The sequence below is a fragment of the Brassica napus genome, chromosome C7 (genome assembly GCF_020379485.1).
Source record: "Brassica napus cultivar Da-Ae chromosome C7, Da-Ae, whole genome shotgun sequence".
NCBI classification, from domain to species: Eukaryota; Viridiplantae; Streptophyta; class Magnoliopsida; order Brassicales; family Brassicaceae; genus Brassica; species Brassica napus.
The window spans coordinates 40,981,976-40,991,028 of NC_063450.1; the positions used below are offsets into that span (position 1 = coordinate 40,981,976).

Below are 9,053 nucleotides of genomic sequence, written 5' to 3' on the forward strand. Positions count from 1 at the left end.
TTATCTAGAAAGTATCGTTAAAATTAAAAACTACTCAACCAATTACAAAATAGAACTATTAAATTTGGTTGGTTATATAGTTTTTGATAAATTTAAAATTACCTAGAAAGTTCTCGATGAGAACATCTTATATATTGGAACATAAAAATTATTCTAAACATCTTACATTTCGGAACAGACGAAGAGAGTATATTTTATCAACGATTATAGCTTATATTTTGTGAATTTATTTGTGTGATTAGCATGCTATATAATTGGCATACTATAATGTATATATTACACAATAGTATAATCTAATCAGTTTATATCAATAAAATCTATATTATTCATTTGCTATGTCCGTTTTAGTAACTGCTAAAGATAATACAAAAGAGAAGGTGAAGAAAAGAAATAGAACAAGAGGAGGAAGGGGAAAATAAGAAAAGAAAGAGAAAGAGAATGAAGAGGAGGAAAAGGAGTATGATGATGAAGTGAAGAAATGAATAGGGAGATGGGGGGAGGGTAAGAAGGGGGGAGGGGAATATAAGGAAGAAAACGAAAAAAAGAAAAAAAAAAATCAAAGAGAAGAAGCAAAATGTTATAATATACTATATTATTTTTATAAAACAAAATAGTATACTATACTATTTATAATATTTTATATATTAATTAAGAAGCATTACGACATTTTTTTGTAACCACGTGTCATCATTAGGAAATCCTTAGAAAATATGTTGGTTCATCTAAATATATATTATACTTTTTATTATACTAATTATCAAATTAATTTGTAATAGTACAAAATAATATTCTCAATTATTTCCTAAAATTAAATTACAAAATTACCTAATATGATTAACATATATACTACACTTAATGATTATGAATAATAAAGATTTGATAATAATTTTTTATCCTCCCTCATTTTTATTTAATTTTATATTGTTGAAAGAAATTAAACAGCCATATAATTTAAAAAATTTAGATTTTTTTATGTGTTATATTTTAAATTTCTTAAAACGAATAACTTACTAAAAATGTTAAAAATCTCACATTAAAAAATTTGTGATCAGTGGCTTAACTTTTTTTTTGTTATAACAAGATATAAATATTCATGAAATCGTATTACTATGAAGTCTCAATTAATAGATATTCATATTAGATATATATATTTATCTATTTTTATATTGTTGAAATTAAACTATATACCATATAAAAATACATAAACATGTTAATTTTAAAATTTTCATTGAAAAGTATCGAGACCTTAACATTTTAATTTTGAAATTTGAATTAAAAAAATATCACATTGAAAATTTTGTGATTAATTGTTTTAATGTTTTGGTTACAACAAATATACAAATGTTAATAAAATCATATGAGTAGGAAGTCTAAACAATAAATATTTATATTAAAATATATTATTTATCTATGTCAATATCATTGAAATTAAATTATATATCATATAAATAAATAAAATAATTGTTTTGATTTATTTACCAAAAACATATTATAAATAAACAAGTGGTATACATTGTTTTGATTTATGTTCTTACTCTAATTTAATTATATACATAATACATAAATTAACAGAAAATAAATAATAATTATGTAAAAATTATTTGTATATAATGTTTATCCCGCGTAAGGCGCAGATCTTACCTTAGTACAATATAAATGAGTATGTTAGGATGAGGAGAATAAGAACGAAGAGGAGAAAGAAAAAGAGTAGAAAGAAAAGAGAAATGAATAAGAAGATGAAGCTGAAGATGAAGATGAATATGAAGATAATAAAATGTTATAATTGGAAATGTATTTTATTCTATATAAATAATATATAATATAATAAAACAAATTTTATGTATTCTAGATATATATAGCCGTTTAAGAAAAAGCAAATTACGTAAAAACGTAGACATGTTTTTAAAATATATTTATTTAGTTTCAGAAATTTTATTGAATAGATTGAAAGTAAATAACTTGAGCAGGGGTGAATAATTGTAAGGATTTTAACATAGACAGAAAGAAAAATGATTGCATTACTCTTTAGGACACTTTTTTATCTTTTTTGACATTTTAGAGCACAATCCGCTGGAGGTACACTTTCAAATAATCCAAGGGAGATGTTGGACAGATATGCCCCTTTGTCCAACGAAAGTACAAAGAAAAATATATTTATTTTTATTCAGTTTAGTTAGTAGGCATAATAGTTAGTTTCTTTTTTTAGTTAGGACTTACCTTCTAACATTAATATTTTATTTGTTTTTTTTTCAATTTTTTCTTTGTTTTATTTTTTTGCAAAGTTCTTATTGTTTGTTTTTTCTCAAAGTTTAAGATATTTGAAGAAAATATAATCATGACAGTAAATTGTAATTTGTTTTTTTCTCTATATTTTAACATCCATATTCATATATATATTATATATATATTAACAATTATATAAAAAAAATGTATAGACATAAAAACTATGGACGGAAATTTGTGGACAAGTAAGAAAAATACATGAAAAAAAAAAGATGTGGACATGGATAGATACAAAAATACAAAAACTCTTTTAAGAAGTTTCATGGATGTGTTTTCGTTGACAACGTTCTTATATTCTCAATCATCTATAAAAATGTGGATATGGACACTTGGATAATAAAGTTATAAACTATATGTGGACATGGACATCAAAACTGGACACAGACACTAAAACGTTAACATCCATACTTTCCCTAAGTTTGGTCTATAGTAATTACATATGTTGACATAGTTATGAAATACAAGACCAAATGAAAGTAGATAAACCACGTTTTGGACTCTGGATAGGTGTTGAGCTGCATCATCCATAGACTCTTAATGGGTGGGAACAAGATTGATGTTTAGGAGATTGTTGTTGTGGACTACGTCATAGACTCTTGATGTGGTCATGTAGTCAAAATATCTTGCTGCATCATCCATGGATTCTTGTTGTGGTCATGTCAAGTTTGGCCCAAAAATCCATCTAGTCATATAATCAAAGTATCGATTCAGAGCACTAGTTGTAGAAGACCAAAAAAAAGATAAATAAAGAATTGTTTAATTAAAGTCAAGAGCTTTTACTTCTCAGTTCTCTGATACAAAGAAGAAGTGTTCAACATTTAAATCTCAGAAAGATTCTGATAAAGAAAGGAAGTGATATTGGAATCTGTAAATTTCAAATTTGAGCTCTTTGTATAAAAAGAAATGAAGCTAACCTTCACACCACGAGAGCTTGTCGTCTTCTTTTCCACAATAGAGGCATGACCTATTCGTCGCCGCGTCATCTCCGCACCGGAGCTCAGATCTGCTGGCCGTCCTGTCATCCTCTCCACAACGGAGCTTGGACATGCTCGCCGTCACGTTGCCCTCTCCACACTGGAGCTCTCAGATCTGTTCATTATCTCTCCCATCCACAAAATCTCAGAGATTCGATCCAATTGGAAAATTACAACACAAACAAGAAAAACATATAAATGTTAGGGATTTCGAGAACTCTTTAAAGTCAAAAAGATTAAAGAATTCAAAATATAAACCTATGTTGTCGATCTGCGGTGAAGAAGGTTGACTATTGAGGTTCCCTTTCTTCTTCGACTTCGATTTAGCCATGGTTTCTCGAAGCTGAACGAGGTTCGGGGATAGATGATGAAAGGGGATCGTTGCAATTAGGGTTTGAGAAACTATGAAAGTGATTTCAATTTTTTGTCAATATGAGAGATAATGGATGAATTGTATTTTACTATATTTCTTTAATTGAGATGTGTGTCCAATTGGACGAATTGTTGTTTTAGTTAAAATAAATTTAGTTACGAAAGAAGGAATGTTAAGAAGAAACAAAATTGGGGGTATAAGAGACAATCAACACAGATAAAGTGTGCCTCTAGCAACATCTGTTTAATTGTGTAAATTGAAAGTGAAAATGTGTCTTAAAGTGTAAAAAATTCAAGAAAAAGGAGAGATATAGAAGACTGGTCGATTTGCTTCCAAAATCTATTTTCGTCCATAATTCAGTTAATATATAACATATTCTAGCTATTAGGTTGTTATGTGTATAGAGCTAATTAAAGTTTTTCAGGTTATATGATACAAATTCCGTAAAACATAACAGATTGATACTTGTTTTTTAGTATTATATCGGTTCTTAAAAATTCAGTTTTTAGAATTTTTACTCATTTTCTTTCGTGTATTTATGGTTTTATATCTTTTATTTTAATTCTAAAAACTCCTACTACAACCTATTGTTGGAATCGCTCTTATACTACTCCTATTTTTCATAGATATATTTTTAAAATACATTTATGTTTTATTAATTACATCTATTTGACCAATAGTATTTAAGATAAATAAAATTATTTATAAAATTAATACAATTTTCTATTAATATTAAGTTGAAAATAAATATAATTTGAAAATGAAATTTTAAAATGATACTTTTGTGTAAAAAATATTAAAATGAGATTTAATAAACAAATAATATTATAGTAAAAGCAAGAACCGAAGAGAAAAACAACTGAGTCGCGTACATTAGGATTCATAATATAGATTTTCTAAATAAAAGTATATAAGCTTTGAAGAAACTTAAAATGGCTATTAGAATTTACGATGGCGGGGTTAGATTCAGTTTCTACAATTTAAACTGTATATTGCATATGAAATTTTTATTAAACACGTGAAAATTCCGAGACTTTTGAGAAAATTTTCCGAGAACTTGGCAAAATTTCAGTAAACATATGAATTTTTCCGAATATCTTTTTAAATTTTTTTATATTATCCGAAACATACATGTTAGAGAATACAAACAAGTACCGAAACAAGTTAGGTTTTGTTTCAAAAACGTATGGAAACAATACAGTATAAATATGTTACAAATAACAATTGTCCAATACTCTTGTGAAAATTTCCGAAGTTTTGTTCAGTTTTTGAAGATTGAGTAAGTTTCCAAAAAATCTTTTTTTTTTTAATGAATGTTAATTTTGTATTCATCAAAAAAGACCTCTTTACATCAAGTGCATCCTTGTATGAAAGATTTTACTAAAATACTAGATCTTAGACTATTGTAACTTTAAGCTATTCACAATCTTGTAACAAACCAAAATTGTAACTCACCTTCCATGCCTCTTATTCCCTTCGATCTCACCAAGCTAAGTTTATTTCTCACACCCTTATCAATCATCTTCTTCAGCACTTCCATGGGAATAAGTTTATTACCATGTTTCAATTTGTTCATGTCACACCACTGAGCATACATAGCAGCCTGGAACACATACCTTATGCAAAACAGTTTCTTTTTCTCCATCTTCCTATCAGAAATCAACTGCAGAATGGTAGCCCAACTAATTGTATAAGAGTCGAGCAAAATCCCTTTAGCGAGATATTCTCAAATCTGTGAAGAGTAAGAACACTCAGAAAAAAATGATCCCTCGACTCCGCTGCTTTCTTCCATAATACACAAGTTGTATCAACTCTTTAACTCCACCGCGAGATTCTTTCCATAGTGGAAAGCCTATTCAGTGTAGCCAACCAAGCAATAAAAGCATACTTTAGAGTAGCTTGAGAAAACCAGATACCTCTAGCCCAATCACAATTTGCCTTGGTGTCTCTCAATATACTCCAAGTCTCATGAGTCGAAAAATTTCTTTTATAACCTGACTCTCTTCTCCACAAGGTAACATCCTCCACCAGATGACTCAAGTTTCCTTTTACTCTATTTAAGTCAGCTTCAATGTCATTCAACAGCTCCGTACGATTCCTTCTTCTTCTCCGGTTACACGTGATTGCATCCTCCATAGTAGATTCCCTTCTAATTCCGATGTCTATGATGCCTCTCTCCCCCAGTATATCCGAGAGAACACCTCTTTCAGACCATCTATCATACCAGAAAGAAGTATGTCGACCATTCCTAACTTCTTTCTTATAAAAGCTTTTAGCAATGTCTCTCAATTTGAACATCTTTCTCCACATCCAGGATCATGTTTGCGTTTTCATATTCACTTCCCATAAGGTTTTCTTCTTCAGCAGATTGACTCTTATCCATTTCTCCCATAATGATTCATCCGAGAGCATTCTCCATACTAGTTTCAGTCCATAAACCTTATTTACTTCCTTGAGAGCTCTTATTCCCAACCCACCTTCACTAGCTCTTTACCGTACACACATACGTCCAAGCGACTTTAGCACCTGTTGATTTAAGTTCAGGCCCTGACCATAGAAACGTAGAGCACAATTGTTCAACTTTAATACACTGGCTTGGTAAACAGAAAACAGCAGCCCATAATGCTCATCAATATTGTTTTTATCAATTGCAATCTTCCTACATAAGATAAGAATCTACATGTCCAAGTGTTGATCATATTTCTTACTTTTTCCACCAAAGACTAATAATCTTGCTTTCTCATAGACTAAGTCATAAGAGGAAGACCTGGATATCTGACTTCAAAAGGGAAGTTTGTTAGAATTTTCCTCTTCTCATCTACGGAAACCCCAGCCATGTATATCGTGGACTTCTCCAAACTAATTTTCAGTCTTGACCAGACTGCAAACCCATCAAACACAGATAAAGCTCCTTCGACTGACTCTTTAGACCCTTCTACAAATACCATTAGGTCATCAGCGAAACAAAGATGGGTAAGAGAAAGGGAGGAACAACGCGGGTGAAACTTGAACTTTTTCTCCTTTACAGCTTTGTCTATTTTACTAGACAAGACGTTCATACAAATCACGAACATGTAAGGAGATAAAGAACATCCCTGTCTCAGACCCCTACCACTCTGGAAATACCCTGCTAGATCCCCATTTACTTGAACCGAGAATGAAGGACTAGTTATACAAAGCTTTATCCAGTGGATGAACTTCTCAGGAAATCTCAACGCCGCCAAACTCTTCAGAATAAAGCTTCACTGAACATAGTCAAACGCCTTGAATATATCGATTTTCATTACACATCTTGAAGAAATTGATTCCTTATGATAATCCTTCACTAGCTCTGAGACCAGTAACACATTCTCCATAAGAAGTCTCCCCTTCACAAATGTTGACTGGTTCTGAGTAATTGATCCTTGGTAGCAGCATCTTCAATCTATTTGCTATGATTTTGGACACAACCTTGTATAGGACGTTGCAGCAAGCAATCGGTCTATAGTCTCTCATCTCCAAATATTCAATTTTCTTCGGTATCAAAGCAAGAATTGTGGAATTTACTCCCTTAGGCAGAAACCCATATCTGAACACCGACGGAATCGCCACTGTGAAATCTGTAGCTATAAAAGGCTAGGATGTTTTGAAAAACTCACATGGATATCCATCAGGACATGGTGATTTGTTAGCCGACATAGAAAATAGCACTTTGTGAATCTTTTCCTCCTTAGCCTCAGCCTCCAACATACAACAGTCCCCCGGAGTACATCTAGACTCCAGCAAGTCATGTTGTTTTTCCTCTGTAGTTCCTTGATAATCCGTAAGCTGAAGATTCATAAATTCTGAGAAGAATCGCTCTGCCTCCTGTTTAATATCATTCTGAGTTTTTGCAATGTTACCATCCATACATTTGATTTCCCGAATAGTATTTCGAGCTTGTCTCGTTCTGATGGCACGTCATGTTATTCTGATCACCAACATCCAACCAATGTAACTTTTCTCTTTGTTTAAGAAAATCCTCGCAAAAAGGCGATTTCTCTCTCAGGCACTTCTACCAAGGAAAGTCTTTAACCCCTGGTTTATCCGAAGTTTCTTGAGTTGACTTTCCCTCTTTGGTAAAATCTCACCTACTACTTTTAGTTATTTCCATTGGTCAAGAGCCAGTACTGGTGGTACTCGTTCTTCCCCACCGGGTTCTTCCCCCGCCTTGCCGGAGGGACAGCCGTCGCCGGTCTTTCTTCACTCCAGGCCATCAGGGATAACAATGGATAGCATCACTAGGTCTTCTCAGATGTTAATGGTACTCTCCAGCGGCGCTAAAGACCAACTCTGGTTCTGTTTTTGAAGATAAAAAAGACAGCTACTTGAAGTTACCACCCAGTGTGGATCTGTTACGTTTAAAGCTACCCCACGAGGATCTACAGTTACTTCAACGAAAACAATCTGCTACCTTGTGTAGCTCTGTACCAAGTTAATCCGAGATCTTCAAAAGAACACGCCAACACCATGTCTTACCGCCACTCCAGAAACGAAAAAGGGAAATGGAAGGAGGACCGACTTCCCCCCAGGAAACCTCTAGTCAAAATTCCGGAAGCTAATGTGTCGGACCTCATAGATCGACACAAACTTACTCTCATTGGTAGAGTCACTAATGCCTCAGTTCAAAAGACCAAAGCCTTGGTCGACTTCTTTCTCCAACACTGGAGTGTAGTTGGTAGAATCACCGGTAGAGATCTGGGACCTTATCTTTTTGAGTTCAGTTTTGATTCAGAAAAAGACCTACAGATCATACTCTCAAAAGCCCCATTTCACTTTAAGAGATGGATGGTTATTCTTCAGCGCTGGGAGCCTGTTGTGTCTGATACCTTTCCAGCGCGTATACCCTTCTGGATCAACGTTCATGGAATCCCTCTACACTACTGGACGGATGGAACCATCGAGGCTATAGGAGCCCCTCTAGGCCTTATTGATGCTAGGGTGGTCGACAAGGCTAGAATGAGAGTCCAAATTAACGGCCTGCAACCCCTTGTAATGCGCATGGACATTGAACTCCCCTCAAAGGAGGTTGTTGAGGTGGAACTTGAGTATGAAAAACTCAAAAAACATTGCTTTCGTTGCAAGTCACTCTCGCATGAGGAAGATGACTGCGACATCAACCCTCCAAGGCATCACTATGAGGGAGATAGAAGAACAAACAACATCTCCCAGCAAAACACTCTTGAGAGAATCGCAGAAGGTAAACAGCGCCAAGCAGATAGGAAGCAGTCTCGGCTACAACAGAGACCTTACAACACTGGAGCTCGTTGGCCGAACTATAAGGAGACCAATTCTAGGGGAAACCGAGATTCCTATCGGGAGGCCATCTCCAAAAACCCCTCTGAAAACAGCTCTGGATATGAAGAAAACCGACGTCGATATGATGATCGGTATGAAGAAAGGAA

At 33.2% G+C, this 9,053-nt stretch overlaps 1 long non-coding RNA gene across 1 annotated transcript; it reads right to left on the reverse strand.

The window, feature by feature from the left end:
- Nucleotides 1-2,510: 2,510 nt before the first annotated feature.
- Nucleotides 2,511-8,084, reverse strand: LOC106409106. Its single transcript, XR_001281935.3, has 2 exons — nt 3,198-8,084; nt 2,511-2,965 (listed from the first exon to the last, which is right to left on the reverse strand). It is a non-coding gene; the product is annotated as an uncharacterized LOC106409106 (long non-coding RNA).
- Between the last annotated feature and the right edge of the window lie 969 nt (nt 8,085-9,053).